Source organism: Leptonychotes weddellii, chromosome 9 (genome assembly GCF_054177405.1).
Source record: "Leptonychotes weddellii isolate Sample4059 chromosome 9, ASM5417740v2, whole genome shotgun sequence".
Classification (NCBI taxonomy): Eukaryota; Metazoa; Chordata; class Mammalia; order Carnivora; family Phocidae; genus Leptonychotes; species Leptonychotes weddellii.
The window spans coordinates 102,466,574-102,479,339 of record NC_138377.1 but is presented as its reverse complement, the minus strand read 5'-3'; the positions used below and the strand labels follow the sequence as shown (position 1 = coordinate 102,479,339).

Sequence of the window (12,766 nt, the reverse complement as noted above, 5' to 3'; positions counted from 1 at the left end):
CTTCCAGGTCTACTGTCCCCTGAATTCAATGTGCTTTACATCCTATCACAACACTGGCCCCTTTCCCTTATTGAGGTAATTTGAGAATAAAAGAAAGGTCCAGTAAGAGTAAGTGCACTCTCCTCCAACTCTCCACTGAGCCCCTCCTACCTGAGAATAATCAATTGACCAAAGTGAGACACAGATAATCTTCATATTTGACTAGCTCAGCATCAAGGGTCATTTCCTACTTTCTCAGCTTCATCTCCTTCTACTCTATTCATGTAAGCAAAATAAGCAAATGAATCTACATAACATTCCTGAAAAAGTATCTTGTTATTTTGTTCCTGAAGACCTAGGTTTATGCAGTTTCTCCCCTGTGGGCAGCTCCTCCCTTCTCTACTAATGCAAATTCCTACCATCCATTATGGCCAATTCAACAAACATGACACCTTCAGAAAGACAATCCAATAAGAAACACAGTTCAGATACACACACAAAAATGTAAAAGATAAATATCCCCGAAGTTGTAACTGGAAATTTCTGGTAAAATGTAACCTCTGAGGGAAATGTACACATTAAGCCTTTGGGAAAACCTCTGAATAAGATGTTAATAGACATAAAAAAAAGTTTTTGAGATTGGTTGCACAACATTGTGATTACCACATAACCCCAATGATCTGTGCACTTTAAAATGTCTAAGATGGTAAATTCTATGTTACATATATTTTACCACAATTAAAAAAAAAAAAATTTAGACCACAGAGCAAGATCATAATGGTGCAGGGAGCAAGCACTTGCTTATATAAGAAATTGGATGTAAATTTAAATTGTAAAAGCTAAATACCTATCCTACAGCAATGGTTTTACATTTGCAAGTACCTTAAAACTAGGCAATGTGGGGAATTGTGAATATAATAAGAGAGTTGCCTAGGAGATCAAATCCTATAAAATAAAACAAAGCCTACATCTAGAAACGCCTAACTTCTGGCAGCTAGATAGATGAATGTCCACAAGATTCCAAACTCAAAAAAAAAAAAAAAGACACTAAAGGACAGAGAGAGGACAAGGTGATATTCCAGGAAGCGGAATTAATAAAGGTACAAAAGGGACAATGTGTGATGGAAAGGATTCTCACCGTCTTTTTGTTTCCCTAGATTTGCCTCTAGCTAATTAACAGCAAAGAATGTCCTTTGATGCTAAGGTAGCTGGGCCACCCATGATATGGAATAGGTTACCAGAACCCATAGATGGAAATATGCTGGTTAAGGTAATCAGTACTCAAAGGAGACAGTCCATGCCTTGCTTAAGTTTTCAGATAACTTTTGTGAACAACAGCAAAACTCTGTAAAACCAAATATAAATTCTGTGCATTTAAGGCGGAATCTGAATTTTATTTTCATAAAATTAACCACACCAAAAGGGCTGGAAGTTACTACTTTTTCATTATTTTGTTTTCCTTTTTACTGAGTAATTTTATTCTATGAATAGCAACCTTTGCTATTCCGTTCACTCCATGCCTAGGGCCTAGTAGATGCTCTCTAAATGCTTATTGAATTAATATTGGGATAAAATATACATTTCACTTAAAATACTCCTCCTTTCTAATTATACAGAGTAACAGAAAGTAGAGAGAAAATAACATTAATTGAAAATGTAAAAATGAAGCCATCCAAAAACTTAAACCACATTTCAAAACCATCTTTGAAGCAAACTGCTCACAAAAAAAGTCAAACCTTTATTGCACCCTTTGTTGTAACACTACACACACACACACACACACACACACACACACACACACACACACACACACACACACACCCACCCATCAAGATAGTCATTTTTGCCAAACATAGCTTGAAGGAGAAAATCACATAATTTGATACCCAGAAAAATGCCAGTTTTCTTTCATCTTTGTATTCCACACAATTCCTGGCACACAGTGGATGCTTTCAAATCATTCACTGAGTTGAACAGTCACAGAGAAAGTATTTTCTCTGCTGTCCATGTGACTTCATTATATTTCAAAGGTGTGAGTCATCAACTCTGGCAATAAAAGCAGAACTTACACCACTATAAATACTTGACATATTTCAAGAGCTCTCAGAAATTAGAAGAGAGATCCATACATGTATTCCCTAAATTACACAAGTATAAGAAGATACATCATTTCACTGTTGTCAATTTGCTATATTTAGACGGCTCTGAATTGAATTATTCAAGCATATACAAATACAACCTTGAAGGGGTCCCCATACTTGCTCCTGACAGTCTGGAAACAAAAGCTGCTATTGAGATAAAAGATGACAGGCAACAGGAATCTGACAGGCCAGTAATTTACTGCATTTTCTGCACATCTGAATTTGTAGGCCTCCATAGCCATTAAGCAAAATTAGTTCCATAATGCCAGCCAAAAAGCCTCATAGGCAACAGTTTTATGTCATTAAAAAAACTACCATCCTCAATCTGTTTGAATTTGTGTTTGCTCATTAGAAGCCTCTCAGTGAATCGAGAGAGAGGTTTTAATTGCACTCTTGCTCTATCCATGTTTAGTACAGCCCTGAACTATAACAAATTCCTATTCTCCCTTCTTGCCTAATGCCTAAAATACTTCAGATATAGTAGAAGAAACTAAGCAGTCTAGCAGTTCTCTACCAAAAATGGAGCAATTTCAAAGATACAAATGTGATCTTAATATATATTTATTCAGCTTAAAAAGCAGGGTCAGAGAAAAACATCATCATCTTCCTTCTCTCCTACTTGTTAATCTATGAATCCACAACGCTATCTCAGGCTCCTATGTCTTTGCACATGATATTTTCCCCTCAGCTTGGTAGGAACCCCCTCCTCAATCTGACTACGGTGAGTATCTGCTCACTAACTGGTTTTCCCAAAAAAGGTTTGTGCAATCCTTTCCCTACGTACCTTCTACATACATCCATCAAGTACTTCTCAAACTGGGTTAACTCTGACTCTTACAGTCAAAGAACTGAACACCTCTTGGCAGAGTTAATATTCAGCTGGTACACACTAGCACAGCCTTAATGGATGAAATACTAAAATACTTCTGAAATAATATCTAGTAAGAAGTCACTGCCCTGAACTCCATGGCCCAGGCTTACCACCACCACCAAAATTCAGCAACAAAAGCATCAAAGCCCGATACAGTATAAAAGATGGAGGGGTCCTTCAAGACCCTGAATCCAGTGCTATGGCCATCTTGATTGGTCGGTGCCTGTGTTGTAGTGAATGTTAAATACTCAATAATCACCCCTGCCTCTTTATGCCCAAAGCCTAGAATACTACCTAACTTATAGCAGATCTATAATGTACTATTAATTCTTTGTCAAAACAATGAATACCAATCCTATTCAATGATCCAAGGCCAGTGGGTATACCATCAAAACTATACAAAAACAATAATCAGACTGGCAAAAAAATCTAGGTCCTTAAGTACAAGGTAGGAAAAGTAAACAAGTCTGCCTATTGCCTATTTCTATTTTCTTGCCTTTAGCCTCTGATAAAATAAATGCATAATTTGATAATGTGGGCCAAAATCTCCAATGTGATCACTTACACAGCATAAGAATCAAGTATTTTTTATGTTATTAAATGAAGATTAAAACAAAGTTCCTATAAAACCAAAGAATTTAAGAATGCCACCAACAGTGATCACTGAACTACAGTCAGTGTCTTGGACAGGTATCACTAAGGAAGAACACAAATAATTAATTCAAACAGAGGAAAAGGTAAGAATGAAAAGAGTCAGTTAATTATGAATCATATGTCTAATTACAGGTTTTGCTAGGGGCTTCAGATACTTCTAATTAGTTTTACTTGGTATATTAATTATAAATAGAAAACCACAGAGAATTTTCTACTCATAGGAATTTATTGAGTATGTAAAATCAGATTTTAAGTTATCATTTTTATAACTTAATGATTAAATATTCAATAGTGCATGATAATTATTTTGAAAGTCATCAATAAAATATACATCACATTAAAATCAAGTTACACAGAACAGAGCACTACTAAGGTAGTGACAGAATCTTTTAAAAATCCAGAAGGATGGGGCACCTGGGTGGTTCAGTTGGTTAAGTGTCTGAATTCGAGTCAGGTCATGATCTCGGGGTCTTGGGATTGAGCCCTGGGTCTTGGGATTGAGCCCTGCGTCATGCTCAGTGCTCAGCGGGGAATCTGCTTGTCCCTCTCCCATTGCCCCTCCCCTCCATTCATGCTCTGTCACTCTCCCAAATAAGTAAATAAAATCTTAAAAAAAAAAATCGAGAAGGATAAGGTATGTAGCTGAAAGAAGGATGAATACACAGAATTTTGAACTTGTAAATGGTGATATACTAATCATTTTAGGCTATTCACTTTCTGGTAGAAAAATCATGCTTCAATCATGCTTGCTATAGAGAGTTTCAGAGAGCTATATGATGAAAATATTAAAACCAACCACAAAGGGAACAATAATAGCAACATCTTCAAAAAAAGAAAAGAAGCTTAATTATCTAATTTCAACACTGTCCCATTAATCTAACATCAATTTTTAGTAAAACAATGTTGTACTACACACTGTGCTAATGAAAAATTCTAGAAGGTGACAAAATCTTAAACAAGAAGCATCATGTGTTTATTTAGAACAAATCAAGGAAGGCCAGCCTGATGTTTTTTTTGTAGTTAGAAACAAGAGACAAGAAATTAGAAACAAGAGAAAAATAAAGACCATAACATATTTTAACAAAAGCTTTGAAAGTGTCACTAATCCTAATTTGAAACAACCATGTAAATTACCTTGGCTATTAGTACTATTATCTGAGTTTAAACAGAAAATGTTCACAAATAGGTAAGTAATAGTAACAGTCGCTACCATTTATTATCTATATATTATACCAGACAGAATGCAAGCTTTTTTACCTAGATGGTTAATTTTCACAACCACCTTACCAGGCGGGTAACATCATCCCTATCTTACTGACTGTGAATTCATGCTTGAAATAATCTAGCCAATGTCAGTGAGGAAGTGGAAGAGTAAACATTCACACTACTACTCCATACACTCTGTGCTGGCTGTTATACCCCACTGCCTGAACAGATGGTCTCAATGGATTAGAGCAAGCCAATTTAGTAATGAAGCTCCATGGTATATTAGCTGTTCTAAATGGATGAAGTTAAGATGTCATGAAGTTCAGTATCCCAATGGATATAACCATCTGAATGTCTAAGGAAAACAATATAACTTAGTAACTATATTTCTGACCCTGATTTGGGAAATCAAGGATGTGGCCATCAGCTCATTGAATACACTTTGATGTAAATGATAAAAAGTACTAAACATTTAGATGCAGAAGTAGTCAAATGCTGAGAAGGGGGGAAATCAAATAAGAGAATCCAGTTTTTATACCTTTAGAATCTTCTATAAAGAAGCTCTAAATGGGATATAAGCATTCATGACAGAGAATCAAAGATGAGAACCAAGATCCATGGTCATTATGAACAAAAGAAAAAATAAGAAATTCAATCAGGACAGATAGGATGATAGGATAACAGGAGAGATAGGGATAATAGGATAATAAAAATAAATGAGCGTTCTACTAAAAGAAAAGTACTGAAAAAGAACCTTTCCTCATGTTTTGTTAGCACCTATAACAGAGAAGAAAAGAAAATTTACTGCTGATTTTAAAAAGGCAGTTATCTCAAATATCTCTCTTTCCAAAAAACTGACCATAAATAAATTGATATGTAAAAAATTACTACACAGCTAACTCATAAGGCACACAAACAAATGTCTGATGAACAAGTAAAAATTTGGCTAAATGAGGATTAAAAGTGAAAATGGGGAAGAAAAGGAAAACTAAGGGGAAAAAGTTGACCTTTCTCCAATCTCCTTCTCATGTAAATGGTGCTTACTTTTTCAGAATACAACTTCCCTGCGAAAAATCTCCTCCTCATATTGTGCCCCCACAAAATACCTCCTCTCTCCTAAAAGAAGGCCTTATAGCCAAATGACATCCTCCCTTACCACGAACAGCCTCTTTCTAGAAATATTTTCAATCCATCTACGTCCCAGAGGATATCACGAGGGCCAACATTTCCATTTCTCCTGGTTTTCTGAATTGAATATTAATGTTTAATCAGCATAATGAAAAATTTTAAGTGTTTCTGATACAGGAACCCTGATGCAATAAGGATATTGTATACCACAAATACAATTTTAATTTTGAAAAACACAGGCATCCTTCACAAAGATGGAGCCACGTGAAAAGAGTTTTTTTCAAAAGATACTGCTACATGAGTTATTTTGTACCTTTTATTTTAAAGAAACTGCATTTTTAACAAATACTATTATTTATAACTCTTTAACCTCGTGATCACCTCTCACATCTACTGTATCACTTGCTGATTCAAACATCATCTTAGAGCCCAACTCCTTTACTTGACCTAATAAAACTTGCTGAGCTTGCACACGTCAGGACTGTGCATGGTATATGTCCTCTAACACACCAATGCTATGGTTGGACAAGTTGAGACCAAGGGTGACCTCTTCTCCCCATTATACCAAACAACTAGCCTATAATTTGACATAGGAGTTTAAAAAGAAAAATTTGCCTGCCTGTCTTATTTCCTAAAACTATAAGCTTCTAAGGACTACACTGTATAGCAATACTGTACATATTCTCATAAAAATGAGGCAATTTGTAGATCCTATTTCACTTGTGAAAAGGTCAGCCACAAAAGTGTTTTATGAAGTATCTCATTTCTTCAGCAAACTATTAAAAGATGATCTCCCTTTCTTTGACATATATGGACAAATGTAAGTCATTAGCAAGGGCTAAATGAAATGGTCCACGGAAATTCTTGCTTCTGAATTCGATCAGAAGTCTTAGAGGGCAAAGCTGCACGTCTACAAAGAGAAAAGACAACCCGTGGAAGGTAGGAACTGCAGAGAGTTGATTCCTGGGAGAAAAGAGCCACGGGTGCTACTTAGGGGAGGGAGCTCTGATCTCACAGGGAGTACCCAGAGAGAACGAGAAGGAGAAAGAGTGGTGGGCGGGGGGAATGAAAACACATTCAGGGGACTGCACAAGAAAACTGTTCCTCAAAACCACTGACTGGGAAAAAGGAGAGGGTTTCAATACCGCCAGTTTTTTTATAAACAGTGGAGCGCGGAGTCTTAAATTTTGGAGGTCAGCGTCATAGTCAGGGTCGTATGCCCCAGTGCTCCAGTGGGGAAAATGGGTGGAGCCCCAGTAGTGGGCAGCACAGTCTGAGAATCCCCTGGGTCACACAGGGAGAAGTGGTTCCCCTGCTTGGAGTGCATTTGGTAGAGATGATATGGCCTCTCACTGAGCAAAGGACCCTACAGGCACAACTGAGCTGCCCTGTTCACCAGTATTGGAATAAAGACACGAGCTGAGGGCAGCAAACCCTGACACCGGCTGCGTGTTGTGATTTATCATAAACTCCAAAAGGCTGCACAGTGGCGCAACTGTATTCTGGGACAAGCTGGCACCAGCCATAGTGCAGCAAGACCCTCCCTCAAAGGATCAGCACAGGGCTGCCCTGTGGGAGTCCCTGAAATATGGGGTTCTGAAACAGCCATGCTTGAGCTAAAACACAGGAGTGCTATACCGCCTGGCAGGCGGACAGCTCAGTCAAGGACAGAGTGAAGGTGGAGAGAAGCCAAGGATAAAGGAGGGGTGGTTATTTGAGCATCTATGAGGGCTTCCTGACAAGCAGACCAAAACACATCTAGCTTCGTTATTTTTTAAAAGTTTTTAAATCTTTATTTTGCTTTTTTTTTTAACTTCCAAAATGACAAGATGGAGGCATTCACCCCAAAAGAAAGACCAGAAAGAAATAACGTCCATGGATTTAATCAATAGAGATATAAGTAAGATGTCTGAACTAGATTTTAAAACAATTTTTAGGATACTAGCTGCACCTGAAAAAAGCATATGACACTAGAGAATTCCTTACTGCAGAGATAGAAGAGCTAAAAACTAGTCAAGCCAAAATTTAAAATGCTATAACTGGGATGCAAACCCAAACAGATGACATAACAATGAGGATGGACGAAGCAGAGGAATGAATCAGTGACATACAAGATAAAATTATGTAAAATAATGGAACTAAAAGAAGAGGGACACAAAGGGAATGGATCACAAAGGAAGACTTCATTTTTAACCAGCCCTACAAGAAATATTAAAGGGGACTCTTTGATGGGTGCGGGAGACCAAAAGCAACAAAAATTACAAAGGAACAGAAAACATCACCAGAAACACCAACTTTACAGGTAACACAATGGCATTAAATCCATATTTTTCAATAACTACTCTGAACGTAAATGGATTAAATGCTCCAATCAAAAGACACAGGGTATCAGAATGGATTTAAAAAAAAAAGACCCATCTATATGCTGTGTACAGAAGACTCGTTTTAGACCTAAAGACATCTGCAGATTGAAAGTGAAGGGATGGAGAACTATTTATCATGTTAATGGATGGCAAAAGAAAGCCAGAGTAGCCATACTTATATCAGACAAAATAAATTTTAAACCAAACACTGTAACAAGAGATGAAGGGCATTATATCATGATTAAGGGGTCTATCCATCAAGAAGACCTAACAATTGTAAATATTTATGCCCCTAATACAGGATCACCCAAATATATAAAACAATTAATAACAAACATAAAGGAACTCACTGGTAATAATACAATAATAGTAGGGAACTTTAACACCCCACTTACAGTAATGGATAGATTATCTAAAAAGAAAATCAACAAGGAAACAATGGACCAGATGGACTTAACAGATATACTCAGAACATTTCATCCTAAAGCAGAATATACATTCTTCTTGAGTGCACATGGAACATTCTCTATTCTAGAGACTCACATACTGGGTCACAAATCAGCCTTCAACAAGTACAAAAAGACTGAGATCATACCATACATATTTTCAGACCACAACGCTATGAAACTTGAAGTCAACCACAAGAAAAAATCTGGAAAGACCACAAATACGTGGAGGTTAAAGAATATCCTACTAAAGAATGAATGGGTTAAAACCAGGAAATTAAAGATGAAATAAAAAGGTACATGGAAGCAAATGAAAATGAAAACATGACAATACAAAACTTACGGGATGCAACAAAAGCAGTCTTAAGAGGGGAGTATATTGCAATACAGGCCTACCTCAAGAAGCAAGAAAGTCTCAAATACACAACCTTACTTTGCACCTAAAGGAGCTGGAAAAGGAACAGCAAATAAAGCCTAAAGCCAGCAGAAGAAGAGAAATAATAAAGATGAGAACAGAAATAAACAATATAGAAACAACAACAACAACAAAACAGTAGAACAGATCAACAAAACTAAGAGCTGGTTCTTTGAAAGAATTAATAAAATTGATAAACACCTAGCCAGACTTAACAAAAAGAAAAGAGAAAGGCCCAAATAAATATAATCACGAATGAAAGCAGAGAGATCACAACCAAGACCACAGAAATAAAAAGTTATAAGAGAATATTATGAAAAATTATATGCCACTGAGCAATTTGGGAGAAACAGATAAATTCATAGAAACATACAAGTTACCAAAACTGAAACAAGAAGAAATAGACAATTTGAACAGACCTAATAACCAGCAAAGAAATTGAAACAGTAATCCAAAATCTCCCAACAAACAAAAGTTCTGGGCCAGATGGCTTCCCAGGGGAAATCTACCAGACATTTAAAGAAGAGTTAATACCTATTCTTCTCAAACTGTTCCAAAAAATAGAAATGGAAGGAAAACTTCAAAGCTCATTCTACAAGGCTAGCATTACCTTGATTCTAAAACTAAAAAGGAGAATTACAGGCCAATATCCCTGATGAACATGGATGCAAAAATTCTCAACAAGATACTAGCAAATTGAATTCAATAGTACATTAAAAGTATGATTCACCATGATCAAGTGGGATTTATTCCTAGGCTGCAGGGCTGGTTTGGTATTTGCAAATCAATCAATGTGATACACCACATTAATAAAAGGATAAGAACCATATGATGCTCTCAATAGCTGCAGAAAAAGCATTTGACAAAATACAGCATCCATTCTTGAAAAAATCCTCAACAAAGTAGGGACAGATGAAACATACCTCAACATCATAATGGCCATATACAAAAGACCCACAGCTAATATCATCCTTAATGGGGAAAACTGAGAGCCTTTCTTTCCCCTATTGTCAAGAATTTTCACCATTACTATTTAACACAGATAACCAAAAGAAATAAAAGGCATTCAATTTGCCAGGTAAGAAGTCAAACTTTCACTATTTGTAGATGATATGATACTCTATGTAGAAAACCTGAAAGACTCCACCAAAAAATGGCTAGAATACATGAATTCAGCAAAGTCACAGGATATAAAGTCAACGTACAGAATTCTGTTGCATTTCTTTTTTTTTTTTTAAGTTTTTATTTATTTATTTGAGAGAGAGAGAATGAGAGACAGAGAGCACGAGAGGGAAGAGGGTCAGAGGGAGAAGCAGACCTCCCGCTGAGCAGGGAGCCCAACGTGGGACTCGATCCCAGGACTCCAGGATCATGACCTGAGCCGAAGGCAGTTGCTTAACCAACTGAGCCACCCAGGCACCCTCTGTTGCATTTCTATACACCAATAATGAAGCAGCAGAAAAAGAAATCAAGGAATCGATCCCATCTGCAATCGCACCAAAAATACTAAGATACCTAGGAATAAAACTAACCAAAGAGATAAAAGATCTGTACTCTGAAAACTATAGAACACTTACGAAAAAAATTGAAGAGGACACAAAGAAATGGAAAAGTATTCCATGCTCATGAATTAGAAGAACAAACATTGTTAAAATGTCTACACTACCCCAACCAATCTACACATTTAATGCAATCCCTATCAAAATACCACCAGCCTTTTTCACAGAGCTAGAACAAACAATCCTAAAATTTGTATGGAACCACAAAGACCCCGAATAGCCAAAGCAATCTTGAAAAAGAAAAACAAAACTAGAGGCATCATGATTCCGGATTTCAAGCTATATTACGTTACGTTGCCATTTGCAACGACATGGATGGAGCTAGAGTGTATGATGCTAAACGAATAAGTCAATCAGATAAAGACAAATACCATATGATTTCACTCATATGTGGAATTTAAGAAACAAAACAGATGAACATATGGGAGGGAGGAAAAGAAAGAAAAAAGAGAAAGTGGAAAAGAACATAAAAGACTCTTAAAGATAGAGAACAAACTGAGGGGTGAGGGAGGGAGGTGGGTAAAGGATGGGCTAGATGGGTGATAGGTATTAAGGAGGGCACTTGATATGATGAGCACTGGGTGTTGTATGTAACAGATGAATCACTGAATTCTGCTCCTGAAACCAACATTGCAGTGTATGTTAACTAACTAGAATTTTAATAAAAATTTGAAAAAAAAATTTTTAATTTAAAAAAAATAAATTCTTGCTTCTTATAGAGTATGGAATTCAATCATCCAACCACCTGAAATCTTGCTATTTCAAGCCCTTATTTACATTACAAACCATGTTTAATTAGGGTTATGGTATACAGGGCTCATTTGCTGCATTTTAAAGCTACCGGAAAACAAAATCTTTCCCTTTGCCGACATTCTGAATGCATTTTTAACTCTACTGTGCAGTATGAATTTATAACAATAACATTTTATGCCTTAGTGGTTTTTGGAATGTCAATACTCTTGCATACTTACTTGTTGAAATAAATAAATCCTTTTAAAAATCACATTGCCAATTCTCCCTGGCCCCAGAAAATAGACATGTCAAAAACTCAACTAGAAAGCAAATAAATCAAGATATATTTGAAATGTTATTAAATGTTCCCAAAGACCAAATCCGGGTCAAACTACAAAAAGACCCTCAATCTCTGCTACCATGGAGAATTCCATTGATTCATTCACATACCATTCATAGAAAAGAGGTCACCAACACGTCCGTTCCCAAGCACAAACATGTTTGCTGAGATAGACTGTGTACGTTCAAGGATTTTGCTTTTCCTCTCCTCATCTTTCTTTGATCTGCAAGAAAACAACTCTAGCTCAGCTGAGATGATCTTTAATTTTAACTGATTTGTCTTCAGAGAGAGAAAACTGCTTAAATGGGCCTTGCCAAAAAGCATGGCAAACCTCTCCAATGGGTGACAAGCTATAGTGGCAATGAATTAACCGCGTTCAGCTAGGTAACAAGGAATAAGAAAAAAGCAACCTACAATAGTGTGAGAAACCGAAGTCACACAAACACTTTCTCCAAAAAAATAAAAGTGATTGAGTATCATGGGTTTCAAATGGAAACTCAAAGATTTTGGGGTGTCCACTGCAAGGCCTTCCAATAAGGAGCAAAATTATCTAGCAGACCTTCTGAGAGTTCTGTGAATTACCATTATCCATGGAGCTGAAAGTCCTAAGAGAATGTGAGTTAGTCTTGAAGAATGCATTGAAGAATTAAATGTAAAAGTATTTAAGCATTAAGATAAAGAGAAATTAATTTTTTAGAGAAACTTTTTATCTAGAAATATATATGTGGGGGGGCGCCTGGGTGGCTCAGTTGGTTAAGCGACTGCCTTCGGCCCAGGTCATGATCCTGGAGTCCCGGGATCGAGTCCTGCATCGGACTCCCTGCTCGGCGGGGAGTCTGCTTCTCCCTCTGATCCTCCCTCTCTCATGCTCTCTGTCTCCCATTCTCTCTCTCAGATAAATAAATAAAAAATCTTTAAAAAAAAAAAAAAAA

The 12,766-nt window shown here is 36.7% G+C and overlaps 2 long non-coding RNA genes across 6 annotated transcripts in view; both read right to left on the bottom strand.

Annotated features, from left to right (window-relative positions):
- LOC145723224 (uncharacterized) overlaps nt 1–12,766 on the bottom strand; it is a 40,479-nt gene that overhangs the window by 18,418 nt on the left and 9,295 nt on the right. The window contains exon 3 of one of the 5 annotated variants that reach the window (XR_014148141.1): nt 11,945–12,057. The exons of the other annotated variants lie outside the window; for them this stretch is intronic. This is a non-coding gene — a long non-coding RNA (uncharacterized LOC145723224). The remainder of the gene's footprint in view (nt 1–11,944; nt 12,058–12,766) is intronic. 5 annotated transcript variants of the gene reach the window in all.
- Nucleotides 110–7,712, bottom strand: LOC145723225 (uncharacterized). The gene is made up of 2 exons (XR_014148146.1): nt 1,771–7,712; nt 110–1,740 (listed from the first exon to the last, which is right to left on the bottom strand). It is a non-coding gene; the product is annotated as an uncharacterized LOC145723225 (long non-coding RNA).